At 45.5% G+C, this 24,619-nt stretch overlaps 1 protein-coding gene across 1 annotated transcript in view; it reads left to right on the forward strand.

Moving 5' to 3' along the window:
* Positions 1-24,619, forward strand: part of Lhfpl2 (LHFPL tetraspan subfamily member 2) — a 140,497-nt gene that overhangs the window by 38,078 nt on the left and 77,800 nt on the right. The window contains exon 2 of the mRNA XM_021208338.1: positions 24,269-24,327. The gene's annotated coding sequence lies outside the window, so the exon portion shown is untranslated. The remainder of the gene's footprint in view (positions 1-24,268; positions 24,328-24,619) is intronic.

Here is a 24,619-nt window from a genome sequence, read left to right on the forward strand (position 1 = left end):
TCCTCCTCCTCCTCCTCCTCCTCCTCCCTCCCTTCTCTCTCTCTCTCTCTCCTCCGCATGGTCAGTGTCTCAGACTCCAAGCCCAGAAACCGCTTTTCTGCCCAGCTGCAGGCTGTAGGCATCTTTATTCAACTTACCATTTTAAATTAAGGAGCAAGGTTACATAGCATCATTGGTGTACAGGAGGACCTCCTGGTCCCTGTGGCACCCAGACCTTGGGGCCAGCATTTAGCATTACAATACACAGCAAGGACCCAACCTCAACAGGCCACCTGCAGCAGCTGAGATTATCTGTAGATTATCAAAAGCAGGTGTGAAAGTACCTGATGTCTGTTCTTCTACCCTCCTCCCCTTCCTCTCTTCCTTCCTTCCCTTCCCCTCTTTCTCTCCTGGTCTCATTATATAGCCCAGTCCTGCTTTGAACTCAAGATCCTCCCGGCTCAGCCACCCAAGTACTGGGACCATTTTATTTTCAGTAGTGATGAATGGCACGTGGCACTCGGTGCAGCATTCTAACGTTTGAACTCCTTGCAAGTTAAAGTCAAGTGAAGAAAGCAGGCGGTGCTTAGAAAGAGCTCCTGAGTACACCATTGGGGATCTTCTGCTTCCCCCGTGAGGTGGGGGAGACCTGAAGCGGTTTATGCTAAGCCGCAGACATCACACAAGAGGCCAGCCTGGGTTGGCACTGACTTGTGGCATGCCCAGTGTGTCTTCATGAGGGAGAGATTCCTCGGCAGCTGTGTGTGTGGATCTGCAGAGCTTCCCCCTTCTGTGTCTCTGAGGGAGGTCCTGTCTGCTCTACTTGAGCTGAAGCAACAGGATGCCTCGCCGCGACTAGACTCTTCCTTCCTTTGGCCTCTATAGCTGCAGGTCGGTGTTGCTCGTTGAAGAGAATACTGTATTCCTGGCTAATTTAATACTAAGGCCGCTTGACCACTGGGAAAAGATCAGCCGAAGGCAGTGGTCTGAAGGGAAGCACGTCTTCTCAGATACTTTCCAGATGCTGTGCTGGTGTGCCCCTCACAGCTGTCTTGCTTGGGCTCTCGGCCTTGGGTTCACTTAGGAGTCAGCTCTTGACCCACCAGCCATACTTCATGCCAGTTGTGTGTGCCCAACAGAACTGTCGGAAGATGCAATGACTGCATGCTGCCTTCTAACTTAACCGTTCGGCCTGTTCTGCCTCAACGGACCACTTTCCTTTTCACTCCCTGCCCCCGGATGCAAGACTTCCGCGTTGGCTTCTTATCTTGCTCAATACTTGGTTTTAATAAGCTTAATTATTTCAAAGGCACATCTTGTTTAATAATCACCAGAAAAACCATTCCTCTGAAAGACCAGGCAGGCAGCAGTGGCGATGTTGGGGACGTGGTGCAGACAGGATTGCGAATATTTGCTTTGCCTGACCTCAGGGTCCATGACTACGTAGACTTTTCCTTTGTCACCCCGTTTCTACCCCAGCCACACTGCCTTGCCTTCCCTTGGCAGATGGTTTTATGAAAAGGCAATGACGAACTGTGGTTGTGTCTCTTCTAGGACCTTAATAGACAGTTTATTCCCAAATGTAAACATCTTAGGAAGCCTTCAGTTTGGTGACTCATTAGTTTGATGAGGAAAATGTCCTAATAAAGATAACGAAACTGTAACTGGTTTCAAAAGCTGCAGAGGGAAAAATGTTGGGGCATTTGAGGTCAGCTGCTCCCCCGGTGTTCTTTCGATCTTATTTGGTGTTTGCTCATGGGAACAGACAGATTGGTCTCAGGGGTGATCTGTGTCTTTCTCTTCTAAACTAATGTACCATTTTCATGGATGCTTCATTTCCTGAGGGTTATTTTTATTTATTTATTTATTTATTTTTTGCATAGGCAGAGGCCTCGGATGAGATTTCACAAAAAATAACCCTCAGCTTTCCTCTACAAGTGTCCCAAGGTTGGCAATGGGTGCAGCTTGATTTTATCAGATGTAGAGGGTCAATGGTGGCTAAATAGAATCAGAGGCTCTTGCTCGTCGGAACTGTCTCGCCTGTAGCTACATAGGCAGAACCTGTATCATCCACTTGCACAAAGTCTCTTCGAGCTAGCAGGATTTTATGTTGCTCTGCATAATTTTGCTAAGGCTAAATGTGCCAGTGTGTTTGATGCCACTGCTTCCAGACTCGGTTAGAGTGCTTATCAAACAGGAAACGCAAAGATCCAAATGTCACTTTCATTGCGACATAACTTGAAGGTATTGCCTCCTGCCCCCCCCCCACACACTTCTTCTTCTGGTTACTGGATGGGCCTTTCTGGACTAGGGGAGGACAAAGAAGACACAGACCGAGTCAGAATGAGCCAGGAGCTGTAATGAAGTCACACACTGTTTGTGAAAGGGTGAGCATTTGCATGATGACACAAGAGCACATCGTAGCGGATATGACAAGCTGTTTCACAGTGATGCCAGTATATTCCAGTTAAATAGCTTTCTAATGACACCCAGTAATGAAGTACTTTTCCTAAGCTGTGGTCTTGCCTATGCTGTAGATCATATTTTGAAGCCACACACTTCAGCATCCTGATGGCATTCTGGGCCCCTTTAACTTGTGGTGATCGCACGATGAGCCAGTCCTAGGAATACCAGGAAGGCTCTGCCCGCAGCTATCATGAGGCAGTTGTGTTCACAGTTTTGTGTGTCCTGCTGGGGGCACAGCACATGGTGTGTTGGTGGAAATAGGCCAGAGCTGCTCAGAGTCTGCAGGGCTGGGGATGGAGAGGAGCCTGCCCATCTGTTCATGCCAGGTTGGGACGAGGCAGGGCAAAGACGTCAAGAGTTGGGTAGCATCTGAGCTGAGCCATGATTGATTGAGTCCATGTCTGATTTGGATCCATATCCCTATATGTGACTTTCTAACTTTGTAATGAAGCTTTAAATTCCCCCGATTTCTAACTAGGAGCTGGGTGTGGTGGAAAGCCATATCTGAGTCGCTCAGACTGACTTTGAATCCTGGCGGCCACCTAACAACCACTGACCTTCCCTAGCAATTACATCAAAAAGATAAGGTCTTCCATATGTGGCTGACAGGAATAAGTGAGATATGTAACCACATGTATCCACCCCACCCTCCAAAGGTGAACGCCAAGGAATAAAAGATGCTTGATGAAGCAGGAAGATGGGGTGAGTCAGGATGACGTGAAGGCACCATTTGTTAATAGTGCCGGCGTTCTTTTAAGTGCTTTCTTGCCATTTGGTGGCACATACAGACTGGGTTAGTATTTCATCCTCACCTGAGAGTTGAGAGCTCTGAGGCTGTAGCAGCTACAGACGTTTTATTAGTCCCATCCACCTGGCTCCACAGCTCTTCCCTGTACTAGGATATCACCAATGGTACCTCAGATCTCTGCAGCCTCCATCTCTGGAACAACTCCATCCTCAGGAGAAAAGGCAGGAGATGGCTGAGCCTGGAGAAGAAAGGTCACGTGAGCACAGAACAGCGGTACCTGCCCAGGGTTACTAACGCGTGTGTGGCTGGGTTGGGACTCAAACTTTTCTCCCTTTGACTTTTGTGCTTACACTGATCGAGACGAGAATCCTTTGCTAAAATTTGTTAGTGTGGGACAGACACAAGGATGTTATGTTAGTCATGTTGCCAGAGGAACTCTGGTCAGAAGGGCAGATCTAGCCCGGAGCCACGTAGCTCACTTCTGAGGGCATCACGTGAGCGGAGCCACGTAGCTCACTTCTGAGGGCGTCACGTGAGCGGGAACGTAGTGAGGTGTCTGTTTTCTGGCCCCCTTGGAACTGGGGTTTGCCTTTGCAGTTCCTCCTGAGATTCTAGAAGCACCGGGGCAAACGCGAGGTGCCAAGGCGTGTGCGGAGGTCACACCTGGGAGGAAGTTAATGGGTTCCGTCCCGGCCCCTGTGATGCAATGTCAGAGACCTTCTTCCAGCACTCGTTGGCTCTCTGGATGCTGGAAGCAGCACAGTTTTAGAGTGTGAACAAGATGAGAGGCACTGTATTGCCCAGTGGCACTGGGATAATGTGGTTCCTCCTCAGCTGGGGATGACTGTGACCATGCCCTTGACAAACAGCTGTCAGAGGAATTAGTGAAATCCCCGAAGGCTCCAGAGCAGTTGTGGAGGTAAATACCCACAGTCTCCTGCAGTGGCTTACCTGTGGGCTCTCATTTCGTAGTAGGGATGAGTGACACACAGAAGTAAATATTTAGAGGTATTTCTCTGTTGGCTCTTTTTCTGTTTCATTTCTTCTTGGCCTACAGGCCCTTTAAGCTGATGGAATTATTTCCCAAAGGCTTGCTGGCATCGTTTGACCTACTTACTAAGAAGGATTTGATTGACTTCCTTGCCAACAAGGATTACCATGCCAGCAGAAGAAAGAAAGCAAGACTTTGTGAACGACTTTAACTGACCATGAAGAAGGCCATTTATTTTAATTTGGTATATTGCTCACAAAGTTTAAGGTTTTCAGACTGGTCTTGTTTTATATGTGCTTCTTAAAATTCCTATGTCAAGAACTTTAGATGACTATTAGAGATCCTTTGATTGCTAATAAGGGAGGTCAAGGTTGAATGGAGTGGTTGAGATCATCCAGCGTTGCTTGTTACTGAAGTGACAGCTGGTGGCTTTCTTCCCACCACATAGAAATGACCTTATTGAGTTTAAAAGCCATTCGGTCCCCATTAGGCAGCAAAAAAAAAAAAAAAAAAAAAAAAGAATTTAAAAGAATATTCTAAGTGTTAGTATGTAGAAAGAGCGTTCTTGCTCTTGTTGTATTGAGATGCCCTTTTCCAGAGCCTTCTTTAGGAAGTACCATGTATGCCAGGTGTATAAGCAGAAGACCCTGAGTTGATTAGTAGGGGAGATCACCCCATGAAACATCAAAGTTTCTGATGCTAATGCCGTGTGGCCAAATGCAATAGGGTTTTGTTCCAGCCTTCCCCAGCAGCACCAGTAGGACACTCGCGCCATGTCTCATGGTCACTCACATCATCACAGACACAGCTGTGAGTTGGTGAGACTTACTGACAACTGCAACAAAGGGCAGAGGAAGGGACAAGTCTGTGAGGTGTGAGCTGTGTGTGACCACGTCCTCCTCCGCCTGGGCATTCCTCACTGTGTCTGTGTGCTTCTGGATGACAGCCCTCCAATGGCTCGGAAGAGAGCTCGGAAGTCTGGTGGGATAGCATCAAGCGGCAGCCATTGTCAGTGTGTGTAGACTGCTATGTCACTGTGAAATCACATGTTAGAGCTGCCCCGTGAGGTGGCCCAGTGACTGCCCCTATGTTAGACAAGACAAAAATAGCCTGCCCAAGGGAAGAGAGTGTGAGGAGTGTGGGACCTGGGTGCTGAGCTAAGCAGGGTTATGTGATTATATTCACACATCAAAGTGAAAATTTTGTTGCTTAAACCCAAGAATCTGAACTACAGGACTGGTGCTGTTCCCCAGTCCCAAATCTGTTTAAAAGGTAAAACATGGCTTTATTTCTCCTTCCTCGTTAAGCCCTGAGGTTCCATGGCCTCAGACCACCAGGTCTGAGCATGAGAGTGAGCTATACTGTTTCTTGGCTGTATGCCTTTGGCCAAGCTACTCTCCAGCCCACAGTGCCTACACCTATAAAATAGCCCTGCTTGTAATACTTCTGTGCATGGTCCACAGAAAGAATGCTGTAGGTGCTTAGTGCCGTGCCTGGTACCTAGTAAGGGCGCTCAGTCAGTGCTCAGTGATGGTGACGAGGAAGGCAGGGAAGGCCTTGGTATGGTGATTAATGCTACGATGGTTTTCAGTGGCCTTGAAGTTTTACAACATGGAAGGTTCTGTCCCCCTGAACTCTTGGGATGCTGAGTGATGTTCCAAATGAACACAGTCTCTCCTGCTACACACACACACACACACACACACACACACACACACACACACACACACACTGTAGCTTCCTGAGCCATAGTTTCCAGGAAGATCAGCAGCTTTTGGGCCTTGCTCATCATCTGTTTCCTATTTGCTCCACATACTCCAGTTTAAACTTTCAAGGTCATTCCACCCCTCAAAGACTGGAAGCAGCTGGTCCTATGGCTCCTGCTGACCCCGAGTCTTCTGAAGGTCAGGGTACCCTACAGCCTCTCTAGAGTAAGCCCTTTGAATCATCATCTCAAGATATATAAATATGCACATCCCCAGCAGAATCAAGGACTTCGACCGGTTAAAATTGTGTATCTGTGTGTGTGTGTGTGTCTGTCTATGTGTAGATGCACGTATCATGCCAAGCATATGGAGATAAGAGGACAACTTGTAGGAGTTCTCTTTGCACCACATGAGTCCTGGAAAGCCAACTCAAGTTGTTAAGTTTCGTGGCAAGCACCTTTACCCACTAATCCAGTTTGCTGACCTCAAACACTTTTTCTTTTCCTTTTTTGGGTGGGTGGGGAGGGGGAATTCTCATGTATCTCGTGGCCTTAAGCTTACTACATTGCAGGGGTGACCTTGAACTTCTGATCATCCTGTCTCTACCTCCCAAATGCTAGGACTGTAGGTATTTGCCATGGCCGATTATATGATACTAGCAGTTGAAACCCAGACTTCATCCATGCTAAGCAAGTGCTCTACCAACTGAACTGTAGTAGAGCCACGTGCCTTATGTCCCTCTGTATCACTTGGCCAGATGCATCTGTCTGCGTTTCCTGTAACAGAGAGAGGAAGGCCGAGGGCTCATCCTTCACTTGATCATGGGTAGGATATACTTCCCAGCGAAGCTGGTGTTTGGTCCCCTTGGTTCCCCTTGAGAAGTTACCTTGTAGCTGACTTTCTTTCTCCAGTACCTTCTATGGGGAACTGGACAAAAGCCGCAGGAGACTTCTCTTCTTTTCGTTTTAATCGAGAATTTGTGAAAACCAGAAACCCTTCTCCCCAACTGATATTTGAAGTTTGGAGTTTAGAAGTATCATTTAGAAATATATTTACAAATAGCACTGAGAGAGGATGATTTCATCCTAGACTAAGATTAAAGACTTATTTATCATCTAGAAGCAAAGCCCTGTTTACAGATCATTACCCTTTGCCCAGCAAATGGCGTTTCTGTGTGACCCAACAACCTGAGTTCAGTCTTTCGAACACACATAGAGATGGGGGAAGAGAACCAACTCCACAGAGTTGTGCTCTGACCTCTGGTGGTGTACGGTGGCAAAGGTCCTTTCCATCATGTGGCCATGAACACACAATGAAAACAACATTTTAAAAGTCCCTACTGTTTTGAATTGGTTGTCTTTTTGTGTTTCGAGATAGGGTTTTTCAAGAAGGGCTGGCTTTGTTTGAACTCAGAGATCCACTTCCTTCTGACTCCCAAGTGATGAGATTAAAGGCGTGTACCACCATTACTTCTAAAAGTCACGACTTAATCGCCAAGAAGGCCTTGAGTAGAACAAAATAATTCCCTTATTTTAATCCTGGGCCCTGCTTATAAAAGTAGCTCCGGGCTAAGAAGAATCTAGGCTGAATTTGTTGATGTACGTACTTCATGTTACTGCTAAGCCATGACTCCCTCCACCGTAGCCATCTCCCAGCCTTTAGCTTCTGATTTTCGAGGATGAGGAAGCTCCAGGAACTCATTTTGTTTTCCTTCTAAAGATCCCCTTATAGGCTTTATATAAAGGACTGGGCTGGAGCATAATGGAAAGGTTTTCTCGGGAAATGGATTTTCAAAGCACAGCTTTCTTGGCTCTGATCAGGCAGTCGGGCCCTCTGTCAACACAGAGTTAGGATTTGGGAGTGAGCACTACAGTAGGTGCATCTTTCTGGTTGTTCCTGACCATAGCCAGAGACCGTACCGCAGGAAAAGGACAAAGCTATGGCAAACAGCAAAACTACCACACTTGCCTCACTTTCTAGGCCACGGGAGGAAGGGCGTCTTGCTTTGGTGGAAGACAGTTTTCATCTGTCTCTTTTGCAGAATCAGATTCCAAAAGGTGGAAGAAATTATATGAGATTTGAAAAACGTAAGAATATACTTTCTCAGAAGTATCTTCTCCATGAATATGTGTCCCCTCCCCCTTATAGCTTCTAGGAGCAGGCAGTGGGGCTGGGGGCATGAGCCACTCTCCCCCACGTGCACACATGTGTTGGTAGATCACACATGACGAGACAGGTTTTGGGGAGCAAGCCTGCTGCTGGGCACCCAGACTTTCAGATAGAGAGGAGTGGAATTGGAGACACTTTCAGATTCTAGGCAGACACTTCCAGAAGTACACATTTGTGTTTCTCTCCTTGATCTTTTGCCAGAGGCAAGCACATGTCCCCAGTCAGAAGCCCTTTTGAGATACGGAGATAAGACTGGAGTGTTTGTCTCTCTGTCCCCGGCTCCCATTCACACCTTGTCTGGATCAAGAAGGTAGATACAGACGACGGTATAAGAAAGGTTATATTTTATTATGGTGAGGGTCAGCACACAAGGTTCACACTCTAAATCCCTAACTACGATCCTAAGCCCATCTCCCCAAAGCTGCGCACCCATGTGGCATAGCTTAGCTGAAGATCAAATCCAGTCTGTAAGAGAAGTCAGTCTCTGGCTCACGAGTCAGGATCCTGGGGGAGACTGTCCAGCTGCAGGGTGGGTCAAGGTGGTGTCTTTCCAGATGTGCAGAGCAGAGCGATGCTCTTGGTCTCAGCTTATATACTGTCCAGTGGGGTTCTAAGACTGTGTCTGGTTAACCTGAGTGCACAATGTCACTAGGTTCTGGTTATCAGGTTCAGCCGTAGGTGTAGTGGGGTTCCAGACTAAGCTATTTTTACATGCCTAAAAGGGATTTTTTTTTTTTTAAAAAACTATGCTCATTGCACAACTCCTTCCTCTCAGACCTTCCTAAACACAGTTCAATTCAACCATTTTAAGTGAAACTGAAAAACAAATTAAAACTCCCCACAACAGAATATTCACTCTGGCAAGGAAAGGAAATTATCAACTAAACTTCCTCAAGAATCCCAGGCAGCAAAACCCTAAGCCAGCCTCTCTCAGACTCTTGGCAGAAAACCAGCCTCGCTTCTCCTTGCTTCTTAGAACACACCTCCACCCCTAGTATATTTCTATCTCTGTGTGTGAGGAAGCCCCATCCAGCTTTCTGTGTGTACTAGGGATCTGAACGCTGTCCCTCATGCTTATGGGCCAAGTACTTTATCCAGTGTGCTATCTCTGCAGCCTAAGGTTATGGTTCTTTCTGCTCTATCTTAAATAAATAAATAAATACATACATAAATAAATAAACAAACACTCAGGAGATCCGTTTTTTCTTATTCTTCTTGTGATTGACATCTTGGTTTTGCTTGTGAGAGAGAAATAAAATCAATGTGCTGGCGTGTCCTATCTTTAATTGATTCTTTCTGCAGGTGAAACACAGCAGCCGTGCCAGAGAAGGGAGCATAATTAGTACCTTTGTGAGTCCGTCCAAGTTCTGAGAAACTGTTCAAACTCAGTTCTGCTGGTATTTGCCAGTTGAGGTCCAGCCAACCCCTGTACTTGTCTCTCCTTCCCAGAGGGCATGACAAGGAAAGAGGGGGAGAAGAGTTCAAAGAACTAAAAACAGAGATTTCATTGGGGTAGCATTTGGGGGTCAGGTAAACATGGCTTTCGAGTTTCATTGAAGAATTCCAGAAAGCCGAGGGCAGAGTCTGAAAGACTGGTTACATGGGATTGTAGCATGGTGGGAAGTTCTTTTTTAAAAGAATGTCAGAAAATGCAATATAATACCTCTTAGGGAACAGGAACTGTTAAAGCAGAAAAGGATATAAAACCCCCAGATTTCTTTCTTTATTTGAGAAATTTGGAAGACCCAGAGAAGATCGTCTCTAGTGACCAGCACACACTTCTTTATTGCACACTCGCCACTTGTTCCCCAGCAACTGTGGTGTCACTGAGTTTGTGAACTTGGATTTTCCATGCAGATACCCTGCAGACCTGTCTTGGAGCCAGCAGCATGTGTGCTCTTGGGAAGCCAGACACCTTCTGTGAACCTGCCATTGAGGGCATAGGCTACCTCCTGGCTGTCTAGCAAGAGAGCCGGGGTTAAGGCGATGCCCCGTTTCTCTGGCAAGTGTCTTCCAGGGGACTTCCAGGTGCGTGGCTTCTGACACCATTCCAGCCAACTCTATCTGGAAATCTCTTTCTCATTTCACTTTAAAAAGAAGCTGAAACAGGGAAGAAAAGAAACCACGAGTTAAGCAACTTGTGGAAATTGTGGAATTTCTGTCGAGGAGATCTTCAAAGTGGAACATAAAAATTAGGTCACTTAAGTAAGTCTGCTTGGAGGGTGACCAAAATGGTCTTCTGCAGTGTTCCAGATTTATTAACCACTCAGGTTAGTATTCATAGATCACGAGATCAGAAGAATAGTCAGTCCTTTGTTTGCAGCCATTGATGTTAAATGCTGAGCTCCGTGGTGAATCCTGCCTTGTGTGGTAGTACTGGGTTTGCAGGTTGAGGGGAGAAGGGGAAGGATAAAATCAGAGAAGTTCTCCTTGTGGAAAACAGCACGTGCTCTCTTCAGAGGATGGCATAAAGAAGGCAGTTGGGTGGCTAAAGCATAGAGAAGCCACCAAACAGCCACGGTTCAGTGTAGAAACCTGATCCACGCAAAACTGTTGTACCACAAGGATATTTCGATCTGGGCTACTGGACACTCTTGACTGTAAAGAGTTAAGCAGATTATCTGGAACAAGCCGGTAAAATCATCTGGCTCCAGTATGAGCCTAGAATGATAAAAATTGAAAAGTCAAAGAAAAGGTTCTTTGTGGAATGCCAAACCACAATGAACATAGTTTTTGGTGACTTGCTGAATTCCCCCTGTGCCCGGGGCCATTGGCTTCTCCTTCTGCAAATTACATCCAGATCTTCCTCCTACCGCAGAGTGGCCGGCCCATCTGCCTGCCTCCCACTGACCTTAAAGAGACAAACTTCCAGGGTAAGTGAACACTCGCACCAAAGAACGTGGAGGGTTTCTTAGCCATGGGAACAGAAAGCCGTGGAAGGTGCTTAGCGGAGAGGAATTCAAGTGGTAAAAGCCCCAGTTTTTATTTTTATGTGTGTTGGTAATTTTGAGAACTTCATGAGTTTTTCCACATTCCATCTTTCGGGTAAAGGTTTGGAACTTTATTTGTTTATTTTTAATTCTTTCAAAAAATCATTTTATGTGCACGGAATGCTACCATACATATGTCTGATGCCCACAGACATCAAAAGAGAGTGTTGGATCCCCTGGAATTGGAGCTATGCTATGGATGGTTGTGAACTGCCGTGTGGGTACCGGGAGTGGAAGCCTTTAACCACTGAGCCACCTCTCCTTCTTCTTGTTTATTATTCTTGAGACTGGCTCTCTATGTACTTGAAGCTGGCCTGAGGCTTTCCGTCACCTCAGGCTCCTCAGAGGTGAGATTGCAGGTGTGTACCGGTCCACCCAGAAAGATTTAGGAACTTAGGAGGTTAAAAGTCCACCGCCACTCTCTCCCGAACTGGCACTGTGCGGGCAGGGAGATCTTCAGGGATCTGCACAGGGAGATCTTCAGGGATCTGCACAGGGAGATCTTCAGGGATCTGCAAATCCTTTTTCCTTGGGGTTTACTTTCCCTGTGCATGTTGCCAAGGCTGGTCTTGAACTTCTGGTCTTGGCATTCCTGTTCAGCCTTTGAGTATCTCTGAACTCCGAGTTCTTTGCCCTTTTCTTTTCTCTTGGGCAGACATCATCATGAGAACTCTTGAGCTTCAACATTTGGCTTTAGTGCTGGTTTCTTTCTTTTAGCTTTTTTAAGGAGCATACTCATTAAAATGAAGCCACGCGTTTAGTTCTTTCTCCCTTGAAACTTTCCTTTGGAGTTAGTTCCGCCATGAGTGGGGCTCCTCAGGATGTCTGTTTACTTATGACAGGCTCTTGATCTCATGTGAAACCCTAATACAGGACACAGATAATGTGGCACCATTGATTGGTTTGTCATCAGGTCCCTTATGCCCCCAGAGTTCCCAAGACACATTGAGGCCCACCAGGCCCTGAGGAACCTGCTTTGTAATATGATGCCAGAAACACAGAATTAGGAGGGATGTGGGTATTGTCTGCCTCAGCCAAGACTATGTGGTGCTTCTTAAGCTAGAGTCGTACCAAAGAGCCCAGGCTGGATTTGAATTCATGATGTTTCTGCCTTAGTTGTTCTACTATTGGGATAGCACACGTATGCCATCACACCTGGCCCACCAGAAGACTTTTTGTCACCTCATCTCCCTGGACTGGAGTTGGCTCTCTGAGGGATGCTATCCACCACAGCATCTCGCTGGGTGCGTTCTTGGTTTGAGTTACGCAGAACGTGCTGAGGTTTGAGCTGTGTCAAGGTGACGTAGTAGCCGAGGACAGGTCCCAGTGGCAGGAAGAATTGTTCCATTCTAGCCTGAACGAGCCTTATTTCATCTTAACAAATGCTCTGGAGCAAAAACCGAGTTGAGCAGAATGGTCTTTGAGGGCAGATTGTTCAGAGGCTCCAGCGAGCCGTCTGCAGCCCTCGAAGACATTAGCTATTAATCAGTAAAGTAAAAGTTGCTTCCTGTCACTGTTTTAGTATTACCGTTGGATGAGGAATGCATCCTAGACCTCGTTCAAGAATTTGGAGCTTGCTAATGAATTTGAGAATGGAGATGATCAGGCCAAGCTCAGAGTTCAGCCACTGTGTGGGCCAGTCAGCTGGGAGGGGCTCTGTGGCCAGACTGTATTCATAACCCTGACCGATGGCTTCTTACTGTGCCATGGGTTGATCTCAGGAGAGCTTAGAGAGAGAGCATGGAAGACTGGGCCAACTCAGCTTCCTTCCTGGGACCACAGAGGAGGGCATGGCCCTCTCATCTTGGTGTAGGGGACACCCTGCCTACCTCTTTGACACCAAGATACTCGCTGTTACTGTGTCTCCTCCATTTGAAGGCGAAACTTCACCTTGAGTTGAACAGAGCCGACAGTTTCAGCGACAGCACTTCATAGGTCTCCATAGCTCTCCCCCACTGTGGGGAATTAGGAGAGAGCAGAGAATAAGAAAACCCTGCTTGCTTCTGTTTTTACTTCTTCGTGTTTTTGTTGTTCTAGTTTCTCAATTTTTTATTTTTTATTTTTTTCGAGACAGGGTTTCTCTGTGTAGCCCTGGCTGTCCTGGAACTCACTTTGTAGACCAGGCTGGCCTCTGCCTCCTAAGTGTTGGGATTAAAGACATGTGCCACCACTGCCTGGCTAGTTTCTCAATTGTTAAATGTCATTTTATAATTAAAATTTGAAACACCTGTTTTTTTAATAGCACCATGCAATATTTAATTTTTTACAAAATATTTTTAATTAATTATTTTATTATATACATATGAATGTTTTGCCTGCGTATATGTCTGTGTTCCATACATCCCTGGTGCTTGTGGAGGCCAGAAGAGATAGTTATCTGAGCCCCTGGAACTGGAGTTACAGACGGTTATGGGCTGCCATGTATGTGGTGGGAGTTGAACCCTGGTCCTCTGAAAAGACAGCCCGTGTGTTTAACCACTGAGCCATCTCTCTAGCTCCAGCACACAGGAATTTTATGAAGGTTTTTTTGGGGGGGGAGCACAAAAAGTAAGATTGCAGTGCTCAAACTTCCCTTACACAATGGCTTGGTGTGAGTGGGTCTTTACTGCTAACCACAGGGCAGGTCCCTGCTTCTGAGCAGAAACTGTAATTACTGTCCTGGGCCTCAGCAGAGCTCCGTCCTTCCCCAGGAGTCACCTGGATTCAGTTATTTATATTGTATTACATTACGTTTTCTTCTGTGAGAAATAAGTAAGACAGCTTGAAATGAACCATCTCAGGCACTTTTTTTTTTTAATGAGAAAAGTATTGGTTTCCTTTATACAAAATGCAAATGTTACAGAATTCTAAAGCTTGCCCACCCCTGAGCCTTCCTCCCACCCTCTTCCCCTGCCCTAACCATCTCCTAGACAGTCCTCAGCCAATTGTAAAACTGACCACAAAAATCAGGATTTCATTGCATTAATTAGTTCTGGGCAGTGGCTTCTAAAGTGTTGAACTGTGAATATTTTCTTCAAAATTAGAAATGGAAGTCTGATACCGGAGGGGAGAGATAAAAACAAAACTGCCCTGGCTGTCACTTGGAAACAGCTCTGCTTCCCTCTCTCAGGCTCTGGCTGTCCCCGAGGAGCCTCTCTGCAGGGCCTCTGGGGTGGTGGAGGGGCAGTGGCATTGAGCAGCTTGGTAAATGAGATTTCTCTTGTGTTTTCTGTTTCCCATCACTGAGGCTGACTATGTTGGTCAGTGTTGGTGGCATTTTGAGCTACATAGCTTGTTGCAGATTTAAACATTCACCACCCCAGTCAACCAGTGCCTTTCCTGTCTTGCGTTTTGTTGTTGTTGTTGTTGTTGTTGTTGTTGTTGTTGTTTTTGACCTGTATGTTCGTTCGGCTCAGCGTCTGACTTTAGTTCCAGAACCACACCTGTCAACTCCTTTCGGTCTGAGTGTGGAAGCATTTCATCTCACAGACTTGATTTGTAATCGCTAATGAGAGTTTCTGCTCCTGTCAATGGTAGATGTTCATGGTCGTGGACCTTGTAGTAATGAGCATGCTGGTTTTTATAAAAGCCCATTTTAAAAACCAAGTTCTGCCTATTTTCATTTCTCCAAAAAGCAATTAAAAGTAATACTGGATGATTTTATACTGTCAATAATCTTGAAGTATTTCTTAAGTTTTGAATGGATTAGAGCAACCCAGAGCTCTACAAAAGAAGATCACAGCCTTGAATGAATGATATGTCCCTGAATTCTCATCCTGTGGCACTAAGAGTGGTCATTCTCACTACTGAGACATGTTCATATGTCCTGAAGCAGTTTGTGAATACTGGATATGTAGAGTTATTTGGCTAAACTTTGAAGAGATGAGAGCAGATCCTTGACCTGTGCTTACCCATTTAATGACCACATCCTGTGAGGTTGATGCTGTTGTTATTGCTAGGCAACTCTGCCCATACTTACCTCACTCTTACTCATGACTCCTGTTACACTGTCAGGAAGGGATGGGACGGGGGGGGGGGGGGGGCTGAACATTTGACAGGGAGAAGTTGACTAAGACAAAGATGGGGGAACCTTGAAGAAGGGGTGGGAGGACATGCTATACCTCCATTAAATGAAGGGATAGGGACTTAAGGGTGAGGTTGTCACCACAATTGGGAAGACATTGGTGTTTAATAACAGTTTCCTCTGAGATTGAGACATTCCATCCTACAGGAAGTTACTTAAGCAGGAAGGTAAATCAAAATAACTTCAGGAAGTTCCTGAAGCTGACCAGATTCACTAGGCCTCTCCCTGGCAGAGTAAACAGTATGAGCTGAGGTCTTTCTGAGACCAAGAGCTGAGCTTCAGAGCACAGAGGGGAAAAGCTGTAGAGGACTGTGAGACCAGAATCACTTCCTGGAAGAAGCAGAAACCAGCTGAGGCACCTAGAAAGGACAGTCCCCAACCTATGACCTGCCTTCAGACTGTGCAGTACGATTCAGCTTCCCAGCTTTGTGAGTTATCACCCAGGCTAGGGTGTACCTTGGTGATGCACGTGTATTGTTGGAATCATTTCTGCTCCTATAAGTAACCCCTAACCCATATGTAACCCCAGTAAAACTCATGGTTCACCAGGTTGGACTTTGGTGGTATCTGGACGTCGGTCTCTCATGAGTTACTTACCTGGGGTGTGGAGATGTGTATGTTGTGTCTTCCCAGGAAAAGTTCTACCACACAACAGTTGGACTCTCCAAGAAGTTCTGGCGGCTTCCATGTGCCCCTTGGGTATAGTTTTAATTGTAGCTCGCTTCCTACATTTTTTTCTAATTGGACACATGATCCTATCCACTTTTCCATGGAAGTCTATAATTACGGTGGCTTACCGGTGACAATTCTGTTATGTGTTGTTGTTTTAAGTTTTAAATAACAAACCCGGCTCTGTGGCATGATATTCTTCTTGGTGAGACTGGCACAGTTGTTCCGGGAGATTTTCCGAGTAAGTTCTCATTGCATTGTGTCTTTTTAAAGGGTGACGTCTTGGCCTTGTTTGCCCATGGTGTACCTTTACATGAAGTCACCCCATCGAAAGGGCTCCACGGCTGAGACTGGTTTTTAGGATTTATTAATAAAGTGTACTTGTTGAACATTATGGATAAAAGGCACCGTCATAGGCTTTATGAACTGTTTAATGGTTCAGAGGCCCTTTTTTCTGTTATGATGGCAGGATTTTTGTTGGCAACAGTGTTTCACGAATCACAGGGCAGTCTTCTGTCCTCTTGGTAGGCAAGGATGACCTTGAACTTCTGATGCTTCTGTCTCTACCTCCAGAGTGCTGAGATTGGCGTTGTGTGTTGCCATGCATTGTTTATGTGGTGCTGGGGATCAAACCTAGGGCTTTGTGTGTGCTAGGCAAGCCCTCTCTATTGTGCCGTACCCCGAGCCCCTGCCTTATGTATTTCCTGAGCCGTATGCTTCTGAAAGTGGTAAAAGCATTTTCCTAGCACTCAAGAACAAGTGGGCAAAGGGGTCGATTCCTCCACAGGGTCGTGTGAAGGCTGCTTCTCTCAGAGCCTGCAGTCACTCCAGTGTGACATCACATCCATCACCGGCTTATCGATGTCAACGTTTTAGAAAAGCTTGAAGTTGTGGATTGGGTAGGCTAGTTAGCATCTAAATATACCTGGAAAAGACAGCATTGACCTCTGGACAGTGCCCTGCAGGAGCAGCCACCACATCTCTGTCCCCACGAGGTCCTCAGAGAGGACAGGGCAGAAGGCCACAGAGTATCAGAGGATGGTTGGTCTGAGCACTAAGAGAGAAGCCATTTCATGAGTAGAGCAAAATGTCTTGTCTCGATGTCTTTGAGTTTGGCAGGGAATATGTCCCCCAGTTGGTACTTTTAGACTAATGGGCAGATGAATATGTGTGTGCATATGGAGGATACACACATGAAATAATGAAAGGATAATGAAAACTTTAACCCCATAAACCAAACGCCTACCTTTACACGCCTACCCTTCTCACCATTACAGCCAGTCTTGCCCATGGGTAGTGATCCCTCCCTCAACAACCCCCACAGCCACCGCCTCGGGTTCTTTCTTTCCTTTGGTTTCTTTTCTTCTTTTCCCCTTTTGTTCCTGTTTCTCTTGTTTTGTTTTGTGTGTCTGTGGGTGGTTGATGTTCAGTGTCCTCATCAATTGTCATCTTTATTTCTGAGACAGAGTCTCTCATTGAACCGGGAGCCCTCCGCAGTTCTAACTGACTGGCCAACAGGCCCTAGAAGTTTTGGAATTACAGGCACGCTGGCATCCACTCCTGGCCATTCTATGTGGGTGCTGGGAATCAAACTCCGGTCCTCATGTTTGCATGGCAAGTACTTTACCAACTGGGCTACCTCCCCATCCCTCTTTGGTTTCTTTCCCCTTTTTTTTCAGAAGATGAAGTATAAGGCATTTCCCAAATGTGAGCTGGTGTGTCTGTCTCAGTGGTGGAATTCCCCTGGAATGAGCTTTCCCTGGGGAAAGACCTTGATCAGACTTCCAGGAGGAACCCTGCAGACTGCATGAGCTATGAGCAGGGTTGCAACCCTTAGTGCTATGAATGGGTCTCTTCAGTGCAGTTCATAGATTACATAGATTTGCCCTGGACTCCCATGGCAACCGTCCTGGAGGTACCATCTCTACTTGTGGAATCTATGCCTTGGCCTGTGTGTGTGTGTGTGCCCATAAGTGCCTTGTTTTCGCAACTCATTTTAATGGGTAAATAGTCTTTTATTTCCACTTTTACTCTTGGCATCTGTTTTAGGGAACACTGGTTTGTTATTACTTAAAGCTTATGTCTAGGTTTGGAATGCAGACTGCCCTGCTGGGGGAATGTTAAGCCAAGAGAGCGAGAAAGCACAGAGAGAGCGCTCTGTGAGCCTGTGAGCACTCACAGTCCATGCTACTCAGCTCTGTGAGCCCGTGAGCACTCGCAGTCCATGTTACCCACCGTGGCCACCCGTCTGCCTTGCTCTGTTCTCTAGGTGTGTAGCAGTCACCTGTCAGCCTGTCGCAACTTCTGTCCATCCAGTTGAAATCATCTGTTTGGAACAAGTCGTGGGAGTGTTGGGAGAGATGTACACATTGCTGGTGGTGGACAGTAATCACAACAGCTTACACTTGTGAAACGGTTATATATTTATAGTCAAGGATACAAACGAGGCAAGAATATCATGTCAGTATCTCTAGACGAAGGCTCTCAGAATTACTATGCACACTGGCCCTCACCGCCCTGACCCAGGCTAAAAATTGTCATAGGATGGAGTTCAGGGAGGCTGGTCCAGGTGGACACTTGTGTTTTGGAAACACACCCATTTTAAGGTTGCCCTTGAATTATGCAATATAACCCCACCCCTCCCCCACTGCCTACGCTTCATGCCTACACCTTTCTTTTCTCTTCATTCTCCGATTCCAGCCTTCTCATTTTCTCCACTCCTCACAATCCCCTGTTTCTACTGCCCTGCTGGCTCCTCTGTAGAAAGCCTGGAGGAATTCTTCCCGTAGTTGTCCTTTTTTTTTTTTTTTTTTTTAATTCATGTTTCTTGTTCACAAATTTAAATATTTTTATTAATGTTTTAGTTTAATGCTCTGCCCACATGTGCTGTCTTGTATGCGGGAGACAGAGAGACGTGAGTTACAATCATTTTATTCTCAGGAAATTATAACTAAATATCAGGAAAGGAGTCACGGCCACGTGTATGCACATGATCTCACCTATGGGTAAATGACAGCAACCGCCGTGTGATGCCCAAACTGATGTGTACACCACAGTTTAATTGAGTCTCCCTCAGTGCTGGCACAGGGGTAGGCTGTTCTGTGGTATCCAGATACTGAATGGTGGACATACTCCATGCTGACATTTTCATGTCTGAGCCAGTTTTCCAGTCCCTAAGAATAAAAGGAAGTGTTCATGATTTTCAGATCTGGCCTGGAGTCCACGAGGTCTCGGAATTGAGTCACACAGCGCTGAGCCTGAGTGGCAGGGCGGGCAGCCCTGTGGAGGTTCCTGGTCCCAGCATTTCACTTGAGTGAGCACAGCCTTTGGCAGCCTGCCGCCTGCTGGGTTTGGAGGACAGGTCCCTGACACTTGACACTTTGATGCCTTTTCATGAAAATCCTGCAGGTTTCAGCATCCAGCCCTCCAGGGACTGGCCCACTTCTGTTTTTGAATGCTTCTTAGCAACACAAGTGCGAGGTTGTTGTAGACGGGCAGAGAAGGGACTCCGGTGACTCCGCTACTCTCATAACTACCAGGCTGATCCGTGAGCCACAGTTTATGCTTTGGATGCAGAACTGGGGCACTGCTCTCTGTGTTTGTTATGCTGAGTTGCCCTTAAAACGTGGAGAAAGCTCTCCAAGCCTTTGTTTTACCAGCAAAGCCCAGTAAAGTAGACTTGGATAATTATCCCTTGAGTTGACTCTGTAAACAGAACCTTAAAGAACAGACCCGCTGGGAATATAGTGAGCCCCTCTTTGTAAGGGAGAAAGGGAGGTCGCTAGAGTGCTGGAGCACTGTTCATGTGTTAGTATTAGCTACTCCGTTAGGATTCACCTCCAGCTTTAGGTCCACCATGTGTGGTGGTTGAAAGTATCACATCCTGAGTGTTGAAGAATCAGTGGACTTAAAATTGTCTAGGCCCAAAGTTTTAGATGGAGGTGGGGTGGGCAAGTGGGCAAAGCTCATGCCATGCCAGTGTGAAAACCTGACTTTGCCAACTTCATGCCCCTAGAATCTATGGAAAGCCAGGCATGGCAGTGCACATCTATAATCCTGCATCCCTTTGGGACATTGTACAGGTCAGCTAGTGGACATGAGCTGTGTCAGGGTGGAAGATGGGGACCAACCCCCTGAAGTTGTCTTGGGTCTTCTACACAAGTGTTGTGGCACATGCATAAGCACACACACAGGCACACACACACACACACACACAGGCACACATGTATATACACACACAGAGGCATGCTCGTACACACAGAGATTTAAATGTAAAGAGGATATACTATTTCAAAGCACAAATTGTTGTATGTAATGATTGTGTGACTCCGTTTAAACTGCTCAGCTTCCTATCTGGAGAAGTGAGAATAATAAAGGAGGTATGTCTCCACCCACGCTCCAGTCCTCTTTTATGCATAGCGTGGCTGTGATGAGAAACTGCACTGGACAGGGCTCTGAAGATCGCCTGGGGAGACCCGCCCACCCTTGCTCAGGTTTCAGGAAAAGGCTCCCTGTTCAAGGACAATTACTCAGACTCTCCCTCTCTGTGGCTTTTGTGATCATGAACAGCTGGGTCCTAACCGCCTCTGAGACAAGCGGACCAGACTGCTGTGGGCAGCTCTGTTTTCCTACTGTCTTCCTTTTTCACTAGGCTGAAATGTATCCTTGTAACTGCCCGAAATGTATCCTTGTAACTAACTGCCCCGGCCGCTTTCACTCTTTGGTTCTACTTTTACAGAGTAACGTGAAGCAGTTCAGATTGGGGCATTTCAAGTTTTAGCAGTCTGTAACTGAGAAAGGGGTCTTACAGCTGCTTCCTGTTCCTCACTATTCACTACGGCCAGTGTGAGACTTGTGCCTGTCACAGGAATGCTGTGCATTGGCACAAAGGACAGCTGTTGTTTCTCCCTCCTGAGGCCCGGAAGTGGAACAGGGAGCCATGGATGGAGATGAATGGAAGCACCAACCTTCTTTTACCTCTTAATGAGTAGAGCCGCCATGGCTTTCATGGGACTTATGATGCCTTCTGGGATAAACAGTGCCTACATTTATTGGGCTATAAATAGTTTAAATGGTCAACTAGACCAATAACATGTAAAAATGTAGGTGAAAGAATGGTCACTAATGAAGACGGATAGTTTCACTTTTTTTCTTTTATGCACCTGTGTGTTTAACAGCCATTAAGTGTAAGAAAGACAGTTGCATATGGGACCGTGAAAAACTTGGTGACAAAGCAGAGTGTTCATTGGTGTGAGGGTTTCAGGGGGTCTTCCCAGTGAGCAAAGGCATCAAGTAATCACCACACAGTTACATCTCCATTCATAGAATCTGTACCAAAGGTCAGCTGCTGGAGAGCCAGCACCAACCACGGCATACAATGCCCTGCCAGTTGGCTGACTTGTTGCCAGTCGGAAGTGTGACTTAGAGGAGTGGGCAGTACTACTCAGAATTGCATTTCCCTCCACTTTAAAGGGAGGCTAAACTTTCCTCCTCTTGCCTGTGCAGATCCTTAGGGTTAAATGTCTTAAGACGTTTGGAGCTGAGTCTTAACGCTGCTGCGTCAGAGTCGTGTAGCTTTCAGAAGGTTCTGTAAGCATTGCTGTTCCATCAGAGTCATGAAGAGAGAGGTTGTGCTAGTGCCTCTTGCTGGCCACCTGTGAGAAGCAAAGGATTTAATTCCCATGGAGGGCATAGAACAGCCTGGCAGTTAATGCCTAGTCACTCATTATCTTTTGTGAATTTTTGAAGGCTATGTGGCAGTCTGTCTTTAGTGTCCTGTGTCTTTTTCTGTTTTTGTTTTTTAAAGAACATATTGTTCAACAATAAAAATAGTACCTTTAGGGGTTAAAAGCAATGGCTTGTCAGTGAGAAGTACTGCTGCTCTCTCGCAGATGAACTGAGTTTAGCTCCCAGCACCCACATCAGGCTCACAGTCTCCTGTAATTCCAGCTTCAGGGGATCTAGTGCCCTCTTCTGGCTCCAAGGGGCAGTGCATTCAATGCACAGAAACTTACACATACATATAGCTTAAAATAATTTTAAAAGGGAGAGTTTCACTTAGAAATGTAGCCATTAAATAGTCACATGGCACACATTCATACATTCTCTCTCTCTCTCTCTCTCTCTCTCTCTCTCTCTCTCTCTCTCTTTCACACACACACACACACACACACACACACACACACACATGCACACACTATACTACACTTACTCTTTAAATAAGATCAGCCCTTTAGTTACCAAGCAAACCTAGAGAATTAATTCTCTTGACTAATCCCTCTGAGCCTCCTGATTGTTTTAAAGAAAACTATGACTTTATCAAGAAGGTTTAGTCATGTCTCTGAAGACTTACTCCTAAGTGCCTGTTGTCTTCAGAGCTTCGGGATAAGTGGACTTGTTCTAGGAATGGTGTTTAGCAGCCTCGTGAGTTCAGCAAGCCCTGGGTGGGATCAGTGTTGTAGCTTGCCTTCTCTAGTATTGATGTAGTCTTGAAACTTTGTCCAGAGCTTGGCTAGTTTCATATATGTAAGAAGGAATCCAAGCAATACATTTGACTTTCAGTGGTTCTAAGATTGTCGTACCTCTGTGACTCATTTGGACTTTAAAGAGTATAAAATGTTGATGAAGACCTCTACTTATCAAAGGCCCATTCATAATAACCCCCGTGGTTCGTTTCACAGACAGCATATTCAGATAAACGTGCTGGCGATGACTTACCATGACTTCCCCTATTAAAGTGGCGGGGAATGCTTAGAATGTAGCTGGCAATTAGCTTACAAAGAGCCATTGAGTAAAGAAAAAAGCTTTAAACCTATTATAGCTAAGGTCTTTATAGATACAAAAATCGTTTGTGTATTTATTGTTTTAATATGTGAAACTGAGATTATTCTGTATTTTCAAACTCATTTCTTAGACAAAATTAGTTTTTCTCCTTGTTAAACAAGATTTATTTGTAATTTGTGTATGTGACTGTTTTGCTTGTATATATGTGCACTACAAGCCTGTAGGTGCCCAAGGCACTGCACCCCCTGGAACGGGAGTTACAGCCAGTTGTGAGCTGCCTTGTGGGTGCTGGGAATCAAACCGTGGCCCTGTAGAAGAGCAATCAGTGCTTCACTACTGAATCAGTTTTCCAGCCTGCTAAAATGATTCTATCTTTTTAAGAACAAAAGGCCGTTGAGTCAGTGCTGGCTCTGCAGTCTCAGGAACAGTTTGGATGAGCATGGGCTCTGCTGATAGCAGTCTATGTCAGGATGTGAGCATGGGTATTTACAGCTCACTAGTATAGATAATCATTGTCAACACCGCTTGAAAGTTTGATTATAGAATATGGGCATATGAACTTCCTCTTTCCCTGTTTAGTGATACAATTGAGGCTGTTGAATATTTTGTTTGATTATTCTTACATGGAATTTAGTGTATTTCTTCACTAGTAGCTATATATTAAATACTTCTTGAACTCTAAATTCTTAATTTCTAAATATATTTTATGCTTTTTTTATAGCTTTTTTAACGTGAAGAAATAACTTTTAAAAATGCAAAGAGAAGAGGTTAATGTTACATGCTAGCCATTTGATTTTTACAGGATTTTACATTAAGAAATGTCAGGTTTCAACCAAGGGATATAATGCATGTGCTCTGCAAAGTAGAAAGGAAACTTTCAAAAATAAAACCATACAAGCCAGGACATAATTCCTTAACCCTGGGCCTGTGTGGTCCAAGAAAGCTCTCTGCTTTAACAGACTCCTCATTTGTTAGTGGGCACAGTAGGCTGGGAGGTTGTAATATGGTAACAGTATAAGAGGTATAATACACTTTCGAGGTATATGGTCTATGATCCTTTATTTTAAAAAGTTATTCCATTTATGTTTAGTGTTTCCCAGCACTGCTGAGCAGTTATCTGATGACCTATGTGTTCTGAGTGTATTTCTAGGCACGTCGTTTTCTAAAGGTCGCGTAGAAGATATTGAAATGACTAGGAGAAATACTTGGTTTCTGAATCTGAATAATTCCTCCCAATGTTTTTGTTGTTATGGTTTTAGTGTTCATTTTCCCATATTCCTAAGTTTTAAAAAAAATATACTTGTGAATTTAGCTTGCTGGTTAAGATAGGTACCTCACAATTTCATAATCCTTAGTTTATTTCTGGACTTCCGTGTCTTAATATATAAAGTGGTCCTCTATGCACATGCATTTTGAAGTTGGTCCCTTTGTGAGGAGAAGGGAAGGGGGCTGTGAATCGGTGCACGGTGGACTGCACGTTCATTCCCCACTGCGCTCTCCCCACCTGTGGGTTGGACCTTGGGTTAATGTTTTACTCTTCTTAGGATGAGGTAGCTGTGATCTAAGTCGCACCATTGATGTGGAGCTCAGTCTTTGAAGAAGCATCACACATTTCGATGAGACATACACTTACGTGATGGTTTTCATTGGTACTGTAAACAAATATCTAATGTTTTGCTCAATTGATTCTGTTTGTCTCTTTAGGTGGAGCTTTTCTGAAGTTGTTCATTGAAACTTCTCAGCATTGCTGCCAAGATAAATAGGTAAGTGCAATCACAGGTCCTCATTGTTTGCCTCTCTTTGTCCTGTTTGTTTTGTTTTTTTTCAAAGCCGGGTCTTGTTATACAGCCTGTATAGTTCTTGAAACTCACAGAAATCCTCTTGCCCCAGCTCTCTGTGTGCTGGGGTGACAGGTGGGGACCATTGTGGCCGGCTTGATGTTGTTATTGTGGAAAGCATTTTTGAGAAAGGATAGCTTTTTACATATTGGGACCTTGCCTGGTATCTCAGTTATGGTTCTATTGCTGTGATAAAATACCACCACCAAAGGTGACT

This window comes from Mus pahari, chromosome 11 (assembly GCF_900095145.1).
Source record: "Mus pahari chromosome 11, PAHARI_EIJ_v1.1, whole genome shotgun sequence".
NCBI lineage: Eukaryota > Metazoa > Chordata > Mammalia > Rodentia > Muridae > Mus > Mus pahari.